At 34.5% G+C, this 16,708-nt stretch overlaps 1 protein-coding gene across 9 annotated transcripts in view; it reads left to right on the top strand.

Moving 5' to 3' along the window:
* The window catches only part of lysmd1 (LysM, putative peptidoglycan-binding, domain containing 1), a 314,474-nt gene that overhangs the window by 54,802 nt on the left and 242,964 nt on the right, over positions 1-16,708 (top strand). Inside the window, exon 5 of one of the 9 annotated variants that reach the window (XR_012391563.1) lies at positions 5,590-7,549. The exons of the other annotated variants lie outside the window; for them this stretch is intronic. The gene's annotated coding sequence lies outside the window, so the exon portion shown is untranslated. Of the gene's footprint in view, positions 1-5,589; positions 7,550-16,708 lie in introns of those variants that run through there. 9 annotated transcript variants of the gene reach the window in all.

The raw sequence follows: 16,708 nt of genomic DNA on the forward strand, positions 1-16,708 counted from the left end.
GTTACCATTAACTACTGTTTTGTTCTTCAGTAGGTTATTAAAATGTGGTAATTCTAATAGTTTAACAAAATGAATGAGATTTTTTGGAAATTGCCAAGCTATTGCAGCGATTGGAAATTGCAACCAGGGTGTCCCGACCCGTACTTTGGGAATCACTGACATAAACATTTATGTTCAGCAGCTCATGAAAGGTCTGTAATCTGTATCTGTGAAGAAAGTTTGTGTTGTGTTTGGTTTTAAATATTACATGACCAGGGCAACCAATGCCTATAAAGTAAAAGTTTTATGAAAAGCCCCTTATGTAGAGATGGTTTGGCCATGTTTTATGCAAATGACCAACCTGTGCACACAGCAGCTCATTTAGAACACTTCAAATTCTTCAGCATTAGACTGAGGTTGAGAACAAACAAGGCAAAGATTTTTCATGAGGAGTTAATGTGCCTATAAATACAAATGAACTGCTCAATTATTAGTGAATGAGACCTGATGACTCATTAATGAACAAAATGAGGGACCAGTTTATCTGAAGCACTGATTAATTCAGGATTTAAACAGGCGACTTCTATGTGAATCATTGACTCATTTATCCAAATTAATTGCTCAGTAGCAAAATATCAATATGTGCTGTTCTGAGATACTAAATAGTGCTTTCTCTGAAAACATTTATTGTGGAGCAGGTAACTGTCAGAATGAAGTTATACTGACTTAATTTTATCAAACTGTATAGAGCATTATTGCACTCCAAATGATTTGGGGCATAACGCTATTACCTTTGACGAACTGTAAATCCTTTCTTGGTTGACCGATAGTGCAGGGTAAGACTAGTCTCACATTCTTCCTCCACACAGAAACTGAGTGGCTGGACTTTTGGGAAGGAGAAACGGAACTACTCACGCAGGCTATCCAGTTCATTGATGAAATCATGCATATTGTGGCCTGGTACCTAAAACACAGACAGCAGAAGTGATTGAAAAATGATGTAAAATGTTTATACAATCATACATTGGGAAAAGTGCATTAAGAAAATGTCATAAACTACTAAAAGTTTGTGGTTAGACTTATTTTGTAAATAACGCAATTAATCCATCATTCCTCAGTTACTTACTAACTCCATTTTAAACATTTCAAGTGGATTAAAACCATTGAAGTCATCCTAAAACTATGAAATAACACACACTGTTGTGTTAGGACGATTTTGACATTTTATAGAATTTAATTGATGACTACTGTATGTTGTACCTAATGTATATGAGTTGCAAAAGCAAACCTCTATAGAAAAAGAGATTAACATACTGTATATTGAAACTAGGTCTAAAAATAAAAAGCTATTAAAATGGTGATTTCACTACCTTATAAAAGTCTTGTCGTCGATCATAGTTGTAAGACCAACAAATAATAACTTGACTTCTAGATGATCATTTGGAAAAGTGGCAGAAGGTAGATTTTTTTTTCGATGAATCTTCTGTTGAACTGTTGAACTTCACAAATACTGAAGAAGACATATTGGAACCATAGGCCCAAGATTCTCACAGAAATCAGTTGAATTTGGTCAAGGAAAAATCATGATTTGGGGTTACATTCTGTATGAGGGCGTGCAAGAGATTTGCAGAGTGGAGGGCGACATCAACAGCCTGAGGTATCAAGACATTTGTGCTGCCCATTATATTACAGATCACTGAGAGGGCAAATTAAATTTAATACATTTGGTTAAAAACTAAACTAGTTTAAATGAATATAACAAAAGTATATATATGTATAATATATTTGTAAATAATTACTAATAATTACGCACCTTCTCCTTTCTTCATTATTATTTTCTTTTATTTAATTAATTTTCTCATTTAATCCTTGTTAAGGAATGTGAAGTGATTTTGCTGTATAATAGAACAGAACCACTAACTCTTGTTAAAGCAAAATAAAAAAAAAATGTGTGTGTGTTTGTGTGTTTGTGTGCGTGTGTGTGTGTGTGTATATATATATATATATATATATATATATATATATATATATATATAAAATTCACATAGTATTTACTCCTTAAAAATAAAATTTCCAAAATAGATTTTTTTTTTCAGTAATATCAGAGTAGGATAATTTTTTGGGTTTTGTTTTGGTTCTGAAAAACTCCTTCACTCTCTTTAGAGAATATTTGAATGAAATGCTTCTCTTGATTATTATAAAATCTTAAGTGAACCACTAATGCTACTGAAGAACTTTTATACTTTTAGACTGTGCTTAAAAATCCAACAAATAAGATTTCCCTTTTCGCTTAACCATGTAGATGCCGAAGGCGTACATCAGCTCATCATGAGTTTTCTTCAAAACCGCCAGCTGCCTTCGCCAACCTTAGAACCGGATTATCATTGAAATAACAAACACCAGCATTGTCAAGTTAGCCAGAAGCGTTTTTTTGCCTATTAAAATCTTGTGACCCTGGATGTTACACAAATATTTTTGTAGGAAATAGGCAAACAATATATTGTATAAATCAAAATGATTGATTTTCATTTATGTCAGAAATCATTTGAATATTAAGTAGAAATTATCTTCCAATAAGACCCTTTGTGAATTTCCTTCAGTAAATATAACAAAACTTATTTTTTGTTTAGTTATATGCATTGCTAAAATATTAATCTGGACAATTTAGAGTAAATGCTCTAAAATTTTTTCATTATTTCGAACCCCTTAAATTCTACATTGTCAAATTGTTGATTCTTAGCCAAATATCATCCTATCTCAACAAACCATATCAATGGAAATCTTTTTTTTCTTTCTTTCTTTCTTTTTGGTTGCAAGTGTTTGGATGATGTATAAATCTCGTTTTCCCAAAATTGGCACTTATGACTGGACTTGTGATCCAGCATCACATATATAACTCAACTTGAATCATTCAGGACTTTCTTGTACATCTGAAATTTGAGGTGTGGGATCTCCGTTAGCCTCCAAACATCTTCTCCATATGATTCATTAATGTAGTCATTCACCGCTTCCAAATACAGGCCGTACATCTTCAGGGGTTTACAAACCTCCACTGTGCTTCCCTAGAAATCCGATCAGTCTGCTAAAAGCACAATTCCTGCATCTGAGATGCTTCGTTGACATCAAGAGGCTTTTAGTTCAGCTTTTAACTTGGGCTTTTAGATGAAAAAATCAATATAATGCGAGGTGCATAAACAAGCTGAGATTTATTCAGGACTCAAAAGACGCACACAGAAAATTCATTTCTGATATGATTAAATTGTCCAGTTTAGACGAATAGATGTGAACTAGATACTTTGTTGTTGACAATTTTCTGTAATCCAAGTTCAAGATCCTTGTGTTGTTTGTTTGTTCACGCTCTTTTTCTTGTCTATTGTGTAAAATGCTTTTCTGTTTGATCGATGAGCTCTATATTATCTGCTGCACTGCTACATAAACCATCTTCACTGTGACACAGGCTGTTTCATCCACGATATCCTCAATAGACCGTATATATACAAACTATAACAGTTAATATATTAAAAAAGGACCACTTAATTTAATTAATCTGTAACATCAATACCTGACAGAAATGTATGAGTAAATGTTGTGGCTTACCTGCACACCCTCAGTCTCTCTCTTTAGTCTCTCACTCTTAAAACACCTGTTTTTGACACCTGAAGCACTTCATGCTCATTTTTGTCAAAACAATGGCCACATGGGCTTAAACAGGAGACTGGGGAGTGTTTGTGGCAGGTGCCAAACAACACATAAGCATGTAGATCATCACTCTGTAATCATAAATAGCCCTCTTTCTCCTTTTTATCACGCTGTTAAAGAAAAAAATCTCTAAAAGTTTGGGGTCATTATGACTTTTAAATGTTTTAAAATAAGCATATCCTGCTCACCAAGGCTGCATTTATTTAATCAAAAATACAGTACAAATTGTAAAATTGTGACATGTTATTGCTCTATAAAATAACTGTTCAAAAGTGGTTTATGATTTAATTTAATTTAATAATTTATTCCAAGGATTTTAAAGATTTTCAGCTTCTCACTCCATTCTTCAGTCACATGATCCTTCAGAAATCACTCATTCATTTATTCATTTTCTTTTCGACTAAGTCCCTTTATTAATCAGGGGTCGTCACAGCGGAATGAACCGCCAACTTATCCAGCATATGTTTTACGCAGCAGATGCCCGCAACCCATCACTGGGAAACACCCATACACTCTCATTCACACACATGCTCATACACTTCGGACAATTTAGCTTACCCAATTCACCTGTACCGCATGTCTTAGGATTATGGGGGAAGCCAGAGCACCCGGAGGAAACCCACGCTAACGCAGGGAGAATGTGCAAACTCCACACAGAAACGCCAACTGAGGCGAGGCTCAAACCAGCAACCCAGCGACCTTCTTGCTGTGAGGCGACAGCCCTCTACTGCGCCACTGCATCGCTATCACTCTAATATTAATTGTTATTATTATTATTAATGGTAATAGTAATAAAAGCAATGATTATTGAAATAATAATTATTTGAAACTTCATACAATTAGTAATTATTTAAAAATATTTAACAATTTAACTTTTTTTGCATTTAATAAATGCCGCCTTGATGAATAATTATCTTTAAAAAAAAAGATAAAAACCTACTTTTGACCAGTAGTGGTAATTAAAATTATGTTCTTAAGGTGCACAAAGGTTGCTTAAGGTTGCTATATATGAAACCTAGTCATAAACTGTTGCCATTTTATTGTGACACATGAGTTTTAATACTTTACTGAATCTGCATTCAATCATCTCTCTCTCTCTCTCCCTCATACACACACACGCGCGCACACACACACACACACACACACACACACACACATACAATTTTTTTTTTGTATTTTATGAAACTGCAAATTTCTATACTCTAATGTTTAAAGAAAACTTTTAGCATTTGCAATTGACTATTTCTAAGCTCTCTATGTTTTTATTATTATTAATAAATAACCAATGATAGATAACTGAAGGTTAACCTTTTATAAGTACAGTACATGAAATGTTTACATCCAGTCTATAGAATCATCCATTTATTTTCCTTCGGCTTAGTCCCTTTACTTCGGCTTAGTCCCTATACATCAGGGTTCGCCACAGCGGAACGAACCGCCAACTTATCTTGCATATGTTTTACACAACGTATGCCCTTCCAGCTGCAATCCATCACTGGAAAACATCTATACACACTCATTCACACATACATTATGGGCAATTTAGTTTTATTCAATTTACCTATACCACGTCTTTGGACTGTGGTGGAAACAAAAGGACGGAACCCACACGAATGCAGGAAGAACATGCAAACAATTCACACAGAAATGCCAACTGGGACTTGAACCAGCAACCTTCTTGCTCTGAGGCGACAGTGCTAACCACTGAGCCACTGTGTCGCCCCTACAAAGAGTTATACATAAAATAATTATAAAATACTTGGAAATTATAAATAAACACAAGCACAATGAGTGTGTTCCAAGCGTGTTTTGTGGTTGCAACGAAGGCACTTGAATGTCTCATTAAGATCACCCAGAAATGTGTACCAAAAAGAAGCTTGTGTGACCCTTTCACCTTTTATCCCTTTGAAGATGGCACTCCAGAGATTACAGCATAAGGATGAGCCCTTCCGAATGGATCGCAGTATGTGCACAGATGTGTAGAGAGCAAACTCCACACAGAAATGCCAACTGACCCAGCTGGGACTTGAACCAGTGACCCTCTTGATGTAAGGTGAAAGTGCTTACTACTGAGCCACCGTGTCACCCCCACTCTATACAGTAATTATTGATTTTAGTCATTGTAGTTAAACCCCAGTAACCACAAACTACCAAAAGTTTTCATCAAGACATGCTTTATTATGTTTATTAAACTTAATTTTTTTATTGACAAGCTGATTGTCAGGACTCTGCCACTTTTAAAAACCTCAAAAACATATTGGATAAGGGAAAAGAGATGAGTAAGAGCATTATTATAGTGTTATATAAATTGTTATAGACGAGTGGCTCCTATTTTTAAAAAAAAAAATTCTATCTTTGTTTATAAGAAAATACTAAACGTACTTTAAATACTGTATTTTACAAGATTTTTAGGATTGATTTTTCAGGATTGATCTAGGCCTTTAGATTGCACAGATGTCAACACTTGGATGGATCCATGGATTTTAGATAAAACAAATATCTACAAAAAATCTCTCCTCAAAATATAACTAGAAACAACACCTAAAGCTGATATTTTTGTATCTTTTACACGCGTTTCTCTCGGTATCCGCTAGGGGTCACTATTGGTGCATGGTCTTAACTCTATTGACCATGCACTAAAAGCAGCAAAACGTCTCGGCTGTTGCCCTTTACTTTCAAACGACTCATTATCTTCGCCTTGCAACACAAATAAATGGCTTGCATCATGTTTATCATGTATATTATGTTTTTGTATACGTGTCTGATTGTGCTTGCCTGTGACATATGAGCATATGCGGAAGTGTGAGCGCTTGACAGTGCAATTAGTGGTGTGTGTGGAGCGGACCTGAGAAGCGTAAATTGTGTTCTTGTAGTTCCTTCACAAGCCCAATAATTAGCATGTCTTTGTTTCCAGTCACCCAGCGCAACCTTCACAGCACCTATCAGCCTTTATCTCTCACATATTCTGGCTTGTAGTGTATTTGGAGGGAAAAGGGGGTGATATGAACTATGAAGTCCCATTACCACTTATTGTTGTTTATTTAGTGTACTTATTTGTCTGTCTGTATGAGTGCACGGCATACCTGTCGGATACAGCAGGTCAAAAAATAATCTTAATGCTACTTTATTTGACCGTTTACAGTGACTATTAGATGTTGGGCAACTGAGCAAACAAGAGAACATAATAAATATTACTGGAATTTAAACAAAACTAATAGGATCTATGCATAGCTTGAGTTTTAAGGCTTATGATAAACTTCCGGTAAAAGCTTAATCTGACTATTTTCAATTTCACAAGGTTGTTTTTTCAGTATCGATGTTGTAATGTAATTACAATACATTCAGCTAAATAGACTTAACCATTCATTTAGTTGTTCAAGCATAACAACTTGAACAAAAGAAATCAGATCTTAAATGTGACAATTTTGTAATGGAAAGACAGTTCACCAGAAGCCCTTGGGCTGCCTGGATGAAAAATAAAAGTCTGTGTGCATATAGCCCATTACATTTCATTTAAAGTACAAATTATCATGTTTTAAGATTAGTAATTATGCACAAAATGGTTGCATTTCATGTATTTGTTGGCCTAATGTTTGGAGTGTTTTCAGTGAATTGGGTCTTTTAATCTGAAATAAATGTTATAGGATTTTTTGAATATTACTTTTATCACATGCACACTGTAAACACTAATTTTGAAAGAGCTAAGATAGCTAAATTGAACTTTGGGATGAGTTGAGAAAAAATGAATTATTAACATATTAAAACAAATCAAGCTATATTAAGTCTGTAATCTCTAAAAATGTTAAACAAAGGGTTATTTTCAGATTTTAAACATTGACTTAACTAATGTAAAGTGTCTATCTATAAAGCCAAAAAAAAAAAAAAAGACAAACCTTAAACACAAGCATTAAATAAACACATATTTTAAAGAAAGCAGTTGAGTAAACCTAAATATGTTGTTTAAAACCATAATTACCTTCCTTTTGAAAAAAAATTCAGTGAATATATTGATTACATTAGTATAATTTTATTAATAGTGGTTATTTTCAGGTTCGTAACTTATCTTTTAACCATAAACCTACACACAAAAACTAAATATTTACTAAACTGACAACTAGCTCCAGTTGCCTCTTTTTATAAGTTTATAAGAGGTAATTTTAATCTTGCCTCTGTGGATTATGCATAACAAATACTCTACCTTAACATTTCAGCTTTGTGTCCTTAGTTATTGCTCAGTTTAATTCTATGGTTTCTCATTGATTATGCTCACCTGTGTCTTGTTTAGTTATTTAAATGCCAACAATTTCTACCGCTTATTGTCCAGTACTGTCTGTGCATATTTGCTAAAGTAACTTGGCCAGTGTTATGATGCGTTCAAATCATGTATAGATATAAAGATATAGATATAGATATACAAGACACAAGCAATAAATAAACACATTTTAAAGAAAGCAATTGAGTAAACATAATGATCTTTCTTTTGAAAAAATAAATGTTGCTAATAACTTCTTTTTGAATCCCATTGTATTTTTTTTTATAGATTCTCTCAAAGTTTTCAATATAGATCCAATCAGTGACTATATTGATTATATTGATATTATTCTATTAATAGAGGTCATTTTCAGGTTTGTAACTTATCTTTTAAACATAACCCTACACCAATACTTAATATTCACTAAACTGTGTGACAACTTGCCCCTGTTGCTTCTTTATGCAAACTTTTCTTCAAGTTAATTCTTTGGAGGCATTGTCTCCAGAATCTTCCCTCGTTTTCAACATAGAGAGGTACTTTTACTCCTGCCTCTGAGGATTATGCATAACAAATACCTCGATCATTTGTTTGCATTAGCATTTCAGCTTTGTGCCGAAATCTTCCGTAAATCCCATGTCAGTCTATCTGTGAGGCAAATCGGGAGGTCTCAGAGGAACCCTGCTTCCGTATGTGTGTGTGGAGGTTGAAAACAGCATATGCGAATGCGCGTGCATGGATGTGTGGGAGGACAGCATGCTCATGGTTCTTAAGCCAATGCTCTAAAACCCTCTGCAGACTTTCTGTTTTATTCTTATGGTAGGTTAAAGAATTACATAAGACATTTTATCGATTTGTTTCGTAAGTAATCAAGTAAGAGAGATTGAACAATATAAAGACTGACATATGCTTCAATGTTTTCAGCATCCAACGGTTGTAAAGATCTTACGTATCTGTATGAAGATGTAATTCTGAAACTCTGAATTAAAAAAAAGTTCAAACCACACAACTTTGATAAAAGCACATGATCAATATTGTTAGAACAGCTTTTTCCTCAGAAACGTTTGACAACCTTTCTGAATCCATCCTGCTTTAAAGAGAGTGAACATTTAAAGCGGTTGACAACATAATTAAGCCTCAGTAGGTCTCTGTTTTTTTATTTTTATTTTAAATTAGTTTGTCCAGTGTTATGATGTGTTCAAGTCACATTGAAAAAAAATGAATAACAACATTTTTTAGTTGCTAGAAAAAAAATAGCAATTTAGCTTACATCACATACACGTTTTGTAGATGTAGATTTAAAAATCACGTTGACTGTCATGTACAAAATACACACAGCCAACTTGTAATTAAAAACTTCTCAGGAGTCACTCTGTCCTTATTGCTTAGTGTAATTCTATGGTTACTCACTGATTATGTTTACCTTTGTCTTGTTTAGTTATTTTTAATTCCCGCTGTTCCTTCCGTTTAATGTCTGTTCTTATTTGTTAAAGTAACTAAAGTTAAGGTTGTGTCAATGAGAAATCATGTCAGACATAATGGATGTCAATATACAACTTGCCCAGTTGGTGGAATGAACTCCCTAACTGCATCAGAACGGCAGAGTCACTCGCTGTTTTCAAGAAATGACTAAAAACTCAACTATTTAGTCTCCACTTCACTTCCTAATCTTTCAATTGCCTCTCTGGATATACCACTAACTGTACTCAAAAAAAAAAAAAAAATTACTAAAATATTACTAATACTTTCCTTCTTAGACTGTACAGACCTGAAACTTGCCTATAGCACGTATTCATTGTTGCTCTTATAGTTGTGTAAGTTGCTTCCTTGTCCTCATTTGTAAGTCGCTTTGGATAAAAGCTTCAGCTATATGCCTAAATGTAAATGTCTAAATGTAAATATGCATTTATATTGATAGTAAATTTGGTTAAATGTTTTTATGAATACAACTTTTTTAGTTACTATAAAATATCTAGCAATTTAGCTTACATCACATACATATGTTGATAATTTTTTAGATGTAGAGTTAAAAAATCATGTTGAATTTCATTTACAAAATGACATAGCCAGCTTGTAATTACAAACTTCTCAGGAGTCACTGTGTCCTTAGTTATTGCTTAGTGTAATTCTATGGTTACTCATTGATTATGTTCACCTGCATCTTGTTTAGTTATTTATATGCCTGCAGTCCCTTTTGTTTATTGTTCAGTAATGTCTGAGCATATTTGCTAAAGTAACTTGAGAAGTGTTATGATGCCTTCAAGTCATATTGAAAAAACAACAACTCATATTTATTGGATATACATGAGATTTTTAAAATGCATAGTTTCAAAGTTAGGGTTGCGTCAATGAGAAATCATGTCAGCACAATAGATGTCAATGTATTAGGGATGCTCATTTCGGTTAATTTTGCTAACCGACAACCGCCGCTCATTAATCGGTTATTAACGGTTAACTGGTCAGATTACTATTAATTTTATATTAAACAAATATTGCATAAAATACTGATTTATTTTTATATGCTAGCATATTAATAATAGAACAATACAACAGAGCATTTTCACGCACCTGCAGTGTTTAGCACAGAAGAACAGAATAAACTAAATAAAATGAATAAAATAAATAGGACTGCCCTAAATTATTTTCCACTTAAATAATTAATTTATATTACAAATCGAAAACACTGACTGATTATTTTTAAAAACTGGCATAGGCTGTTTTTTTCCAATCATATTTTTGTCTTCCGTCAAATAAAATAGCAGACTTCTTCAAATCGCTCGCTCCACGGAAAATATGCATTTATTTAATGCCCCGCTTGTATTATTGTAATCACAAAACCTTTTTACATTTTTAATAGAAATCATTATTTTAAAGATTATGTCTTGACGTGGTTTCCTTTCTCTCCATCGCGGCTCAAGTGCACGCGCTGCGTAATGAAAAGACAACAACACGCGCGCATATGTTGACTTTTTGTAAACAGTTTTGTCGTTTAAATATGATATTGCATTAATGTGCATACATGCTTTATAACCTGTAAAATAAAAGGTAAAGCCTATTTGTTGCGTTTATGATGCAGATCCAGGTCAACATTAGCGCTTTTTTTGGCATCAACACAGCAATATTCTTCTTCCATTTTGCTTCTTTGGCAAATGTGTCTGTAGGCATGGGTTATACGTTATCGTCCCGCAAGTTAAGTATGTCTTGCAGTTGAACAAGTGGCCGACCACAGCTAACGTGCTTTTTTCATTCCAAAAATGCGAGGCGCACCTGCCTTTATATGTTGACACGGAAAAAAGAAGAGAAAAAGCGCAGTCCTCTTATGAAACGACTGAATCAGCTGGGTATCGATTGTGCAAAAGTGTTGCTGTATATGTTGATAAAATTGTAATATTTAACAATATTATGATATTCAAGATTTGTACATTCATCCAGCTCTGGATAACTTAAAACAGCGATTAGACCTTCAGAGCGGCAAAACTGCGTCCTGAAGTAAAGCGAAACGGCTATAAACTCCAGCAAGATAGAGTGATTATATGCAGAGTCATACTTTATCTATAAATAAAGTATAACTATAGAAACTGTGTTCATCTTAACTGAAAGCTTCTGCGTGTTTGCTGACCTCACGCATCGTGCACCTGTCAGTCAGTCAGTCAGTCAGCACGTAACCCCAAAGGATTAAACAATAGCGCACAGCACTATACGGTTACAGAAAAGTTTGCGCTGTTATAATCCACTTACCTTTTAATACGTTTTGATGCGATTATAATCCGCTATTAAAAACAACAACAACAATAACTGAATGTTTTGAATGGGTATGTAGCCGTGGCGGGATGCATTTTGTTCCCCGCCATGGAAGAATGAATGTAGCGGAAACCAAACTCTTTAGAAGTTCTCTGTAGTTGTCTTGACAACACAAACTGCTGCTCTGGGATGATGCTCTGGGCCGCGTGCAAAAGATGCCCCTTTTAACGCAAAGGCGCATTCAATTGGCCCCTTATGCAGCCAAACTAAAAATATATAAAATAATAATTTTAATCGTTTAACTGATAGCATTAATCGGTCACAAACGCACCCTTTCGGTGATCGGTTAATTGATTATTTTGAGCATCCCTACAATGTATGCATCTATATTGACAGCATTTTGGTTAGTCCCTGTGTCTATAGTTATTGCTTAGTTTAATTATATAGTTACTCATTGATTATGTTCACTTGTGTCTTGTTTAGTTGTATTTAAATGGCCACTGTTCCTTCTGTTTATTGTCCAGTACTGTCTGTGCATATTTGCTAAAAAAATGGACCAGTGTAATGATGCGTTCTAGTCATATTGAAAAATAAAAACTTGCATTTATGGGATATAAATAGGATTTTTAGAACCCTGTGTTACAAAGTTAGGGTTGTGCCAATGAGAAAACATGTCAGACACAATGGATGTCAATATACAGTATGCATCTATATTGACAGAAAATTTGGTCAATTGTTTCTGTGAAATACAATTTTTTTAGTTACTACATACATCACTATTTTACATACACAACATGTTGATTTTGTAGATGTAGAGTTAAAAATAATGTTGAATTTCCTGAACAAAATGAACATAGCAAACTTGTAATTACAAACTTCTCTGGAGGAGTTAGTCCCTGTGTCCTTGCTTAGTTTAATTCTATGGTTACTCATTGATTATGTTCACCTGTGTCTTGTTTAGTTGTATTTATATGCCCACAGTCCCTTCTGTTTATTGTCTACTATTGTCTGTGCATATTTTCTAAAGTAACTTGACCATTGTTATGATGCGTTCAAGTCATATTGAAAAAACAACAACTAATTTTTATGGAATTGAAGACGCGGTGGTGCAGCAGGTAGTGCTGTCGCCTCACACCAAGAAAGTCACTGGTTCGAGCCTCGGCTCGGTCAGTTGGAATTTCTGTGTGGAGTTTGCATGTTCTCCCCGCGTTCGCATGGATTTTCTTTTGGTGCTCCGGTTTTCCCCACAAGTCCAAAGACATAGTATACTGTAGGTGAATTGGGTAAACTAAATTGTCCATAGTGTATGTGTGTGAATGAGAGTGTATGGATGTTTCCCAGTGATGGGTTGCGGCTGTAAGGGCATCCGCTGTGTAAAAACGTGCTTGATAAGTTTGTGGTTCATTCCGCTGTGTCGAACCCACATTAATAAAGGGACTAAGCTGAAAAGAAAATGAATGAATCAATGATTTTCAAAGTTAGGGTTGCGTCAATGAGAAATCATGTGGGCACAATAGATGTCAATACATGCATCGATATTGACAGTAAATTTAGTGACATTTATGTATTAAGCGCCCCAATTTTTGTTCCCATATGTGTAGCAATTTAGCTTACATCATATTTGTTGGTCATTTTGTAGATTTAGAGTTTAAAAAATCATGTTGTATTTCATGTACAAAATGTGCATAGCCAATTTACAAATTACAAATAATTAGTAAGTAATTACAAATTTAAGTAAATAAGTAATTACAAGGATGTGTCCTTAGTTATTGCTTAGTTTAATTGTATGGTTACTTGTTGATTATGTTCACCTGTGTCTTGTTTAGTTATTTATATGCCCACAGTTCCTTCTGTTTATTGTCTAGTATTGTCTGTGCATATTTACAGAAGTAACTTGACTAACATGCTGTTACAAAATGCAGAGCTGCCCATCTTATAATAAACATTTTGATTTTGTGCATTGGTTTGAATGCTAATATAGTTACAGCTGTCTTTATCTTTAAAGATACCCTGCTTGTGATTGACCTGGCCTTTACTCTGAACTTGTGTGCTTTTATAGTGACCTGCTTTTATGTTTGTCAGCAGCACGCATGTGTGTTGCTACTGAATGATGGATGACTCATGTTTACATTACAGTCAGAAATATTACTAATGCATGTACATGGCGGCACATCCTGTGGTCTGACACTGATGGATTTCCTGCATAATAAGGCCAGACTCTTTCAGGACCAGTAGTCGGTGGGAGGAATGCAAATACCCCCATCATGTCTAATATGTATTCACTCATAAATGTTAATTTAATGAGAGTGCGTATTTACCACCAGAATGACTTCACGGAAATATTGCCACATTTTCAAATATGAACTCACTATTTGGCAAATCATTTGTGTGGTCCCTGTAGATAGGATTGAGTCTGCAGCTTATTTAATAGGAACGTGACCATACAAAGGCAATGTGGATAATTCACACGTTGTGGAGATGGAAATTTCTTGGCAGACGAGCCCTAAGCCATTATGCCCCATAGCTGAATTCTGAATACCCGTCTGCGCCTGTTTCCTATTTCTCCTCTTTCTTTCTTTTACCCTCTCTCAATTCACAATCCTCACAGAGACCTTAATGTTCTTTTCTATCAATGGCATAATTTTATCTGCGGCCACACGGGTTCATGTCTAACCACAAGCACAGTTAAAACAGCTATGATCACTTCACTTACAACTCGGAAGCCAAAATGCCTGTTTCATATTCATGGTTTGATCTTTCGGTGATGTCTTGTGGTAAGAGCGAACATTTTTTACCGCTTTGAGATGCGCAGACATTTCATCTTGTGCTTTTAATGAAATTATTGATAATAGTATTGATTCCGAGAGGTTGGTGTGACCTTGACATTTATCTGGCAGGCTTTTTGAAAAATGGGAACCAGGCATTGTTTTGATTTATATCGCCGTTACACATCAAGTCAGATCGTTTCATATTGGTTTAATGGATATCAGATTGATGACATGGACATGTAGCAGGCAGCGTTGTGCAAATCAGATTACCAGTATGCAATATGATCTGTGCTTTCAATTGCACGTTCAATTGCTGGAAAAAATCTGATCTCAGTAAAAAAAAATAAAATAAATAAAGGTAAACTAAAAATGTTACATATCAAGTCAGAATGTTTCTTATTGGGTTGATGGATGCCAGATTGCTAAAATGAACAGGTAGCAGGCAACGTCTACTGTTTTTGTAAAACTAGCTTTGCTTTGATTTTGATTTGTTCCACTTTTCAGGTGAGAAATCCACTAGAGGGCACTGCCTACATTTTCGTAATTCAGATATATGTTTCAGATACATATCCTTGTATATGTCCACAAGATGATGAGGCTTGTCATACAGATCGTCAAGTGAACTATTGATATAAGCTCTTACCTAAACCCAACCAATAGTGTTTTCAAAGGCAAATGTAAGAGAAAAGTGCATTGCAACCATGTAGTTTTACGTTAATTTTACATGAGTTTTATCTCTTTTGTGGAACCTTGCTTCATCAAACTCAACATTTGTATTTACTGAAGAATGATGCACCACCACCATGCATCCACTATAAAAGTTTTCTCACTATAAAATATGTTTTATTATAATGTTAAATTTAAAAGACGATTAGACAAGAATTCTATACTGAGAGCACTTTGATGAATGTTTTAAAAAGTGTATCCCCGTAAATAATTTTGAGTTATTTATCATATATTGAACTGGAAAAGCATATCAGATGTTTTTTTATGTAAAAAGTTTTAGTTTTTTTTCTTTTGTAAAATCTCTTAATGCATTATTAAGTGGTTGTTAATATTTAATATGGGCGAAGCAGTGGCGCAGTAGGTAGTGCTGTTGCCTCGCAGCAAGAAGGTCACTGGGTCGCAGGTTCGAACCTCGGCTCAGTTGGCGTTTCTGTTTGGAGTTTGCATGTTCTCCCTGCGTTCGCGTGGGTTTCCTCCGGGTGCTCCGGTTTCCCCACTGCCCCCAAGCTCAAACCTTACTCAATTAAATTATTTAGACCTTGTATTTCTCAAACTACTGTAAATGTATGATGTTTATGATGTACTCTAAAATCAATGCATGCAAATATTTTAACAAATGGTGTAGATGCCTTGTTAAATAATTTTAACCTAAGTGGGGCAGAAGTTTATTTCACTTAGATGGAATGATTGAGCTGTCTAATATAAATCATCAGAGTAACCTAGTTTTACCTATAATGAACCTATAATGAAAACCACCAGGAATTAATATGAACCTCTGCATAAACGAAGGACATTTAATTAAGTGTATTGCTGTTATTTAATTTCAGAAAAATTGCAGTAAGAGCTGTATACGATGCTTAAATATGCATTAAACAAAGTCTACATGTGTTTGTTACCTCAAATTATAAACACATGCTGCAAATTTCACATTAAAAATGATAAATAAAAAAGGTACAATTAAACATACCTTATGCCTCTTTGGGGTTTCGATGAATGAATTTTTAATCTGTATATCCTGCATTTTGTTGCATTTTGCATTCTGACAAGCTATTAAGTGATGATTGGTCAAGTCATTGCGTAGTAATGACTTGACAAACTGATGCGCTGACTTTGACTTTTGTAGCTCTCATGTCTTCAGAAAAAGAGTCCTGTAAACAGAGTAAGTTTTAATAAAATTCTGATACACTTAAAAATAAGGGTAGATCATTGTTGTACTGTAATCTGAATGGGGGTGCATATTGTAAACTCGTGTGCAACTTATCAGTCTATGTTTTGACTGCTGATCTCCTGATGACACGGTAGCTCGTCAGGTCTGAATTTTCCAATTGACCTGAAGGTTTTACACTCATGGTATTAACAAAAGAAGGAGGAAACAATGATGTTTGAGGCTAACAGTAAGGCCATTTTCATGTACTGAACTCGTATTATTTGACTATGCCAATAGGTATACCCATATTTTCCTTTTAGGGCACCTTTAAACAAAACTCTCTGTACAATCCGTTTTGATAGTGTTTTTACAAATCCATTATCAGATCACAGGAACACT

The sequence above is a fragment of the Danio rerio genome, chromosome 16, assembly GCF_049306965.1.
Source record: "Danio rerio strain Tuebingen ecotype United States chromosome 16, GRCz12tu, whole genome shotgun sequence".
Taxonomy (NCBI): Eukaryota; Metazoa; Chordata; class Actinopteri; order Cypriniformes; family Danionidae; genus Danio; species Danio rerio.